Here is a 1,174-nt window from a genome sequence, read left to right as displayed (position 1 = left end):
TGACGCCAGCGAACACAGACTCCTTATGCCCTCTCCCAGGCAGCCCACCCAGAACAGCTTTCCTTCTGATGCTAAAATTATGAATCAGGAATGAGGGAATTAGGTCAGGCTAGAAACCTGCTGGCTGCAGCACTCCCTGTGCAAAGCAAACAGACTGGTCTGAAGATAGCTCCGGGTGGGCATGTGCTCCTGTCGGAGAACACACCGGGACACGCTCCCCTATGGAGGAGGCCAGCTAGACTGGCTCCAGACGTGACCCGGGTCTTAAGTGTGGGCAGGGGCGGGGATGTGTTGCCAACGTGACCAATGTATTTGCTCTGTGTGTCTGTGCTCATATAAAGCACAAACCTCTCCCAGGGGCAATGCAACTCTCCAGCGACACTTTGCTCGGGAAAACTGTCATGGAATCAAACTAAATCCGAAAAGATGATCATACTGATTTTGCTGGTAGCAGCCGAGTTTCAACAGAACAGTTTCTGCATGGCTAAAGGACTCTGCTTTAATAAAGAATGCTGGTTTAATACACTCAGCAGCTTATATAACAAGATGATATTTCCTGCTAAGGGTTCTTTTTTTTAACCTCCCCCCAAATATCTGGAGTTTCTGTAACAAATAGCTGGGGTGCTCAGTTTAGTAGATTCCCACCTCACAGAATTGTCTCCTTTTAGAAGTCTCTTAATTCTACCAGCACAATATGAAAGTGCTTTCTCCAGACATCAAAACGGAGCTGGCATCAGAAGCTACCAGCTTTCATAGCATGATTATTATCGAACCAAAGATAAGGCGTTTCACCAGGTGAAGTGGGTGACCCGGCAAAGATGATGAATTAGGTTTTTCTATGCAGTTCAATCAAAGAAAACTGATCATTCACCCATGGGGGATTCCATATCCACCGTGCAGCTGAGGTGAGATGGGATCTACTGAGCACTATAGGCTTGATAAAAAAAAATCACCTGGTCACCACTGAGAGCACACTGATTTTCAAGGTAGATCCTCTGAGCTGTGCTCCCACAATTGAGGATTTTCTATACTAAGCCTTGTAAAAGCTCGCATTAGCAGCAAAAAAGGGCTCATCTTCCATGGGCTTCACAGCATTCCACATCATCCAGCATGCTTTAATGCCAGAGGAGGCAATTTAGTGCGAGCCAGCCAGTCCTCACAAGGCTTCTCTTTT

General features: G+C 46.6%; 1 protein-coding gene across 1 annotated transcript in view; it reads right to left on the bottom strand.

The window, feature by feature from the left end:
• SLX4 (SLX4 structure-specific endonuclease subunit) overlaps positions 1-1,174 on the bottom strand; it is a 20,786-nt gene that overhangs the window by 9,390 nt on the left and 10,222 nt on the right. The window lies entirely within an intron of this gene.

Source organism: Buceros rhinoceros, unplaced genomic scaffold (genome assembly GCF_000710305.1).
Source record: "Buceros rhinoceros silvestris isolate BGI_N320 unplaced genomic scaffold, ASM71030v1 scaffold29464, whole genome shotgun sequence".
NCBI lineage: Eukaryota > Metazoa > Chordata > Aves > Bucerotiformes > Bucerotidae > Buceros > Buceros rhinoceros.
Note: the sequence above shows the minus strand (reverse complement) of the source record. Positions and strands in the feature narration are given on the sequence as shown.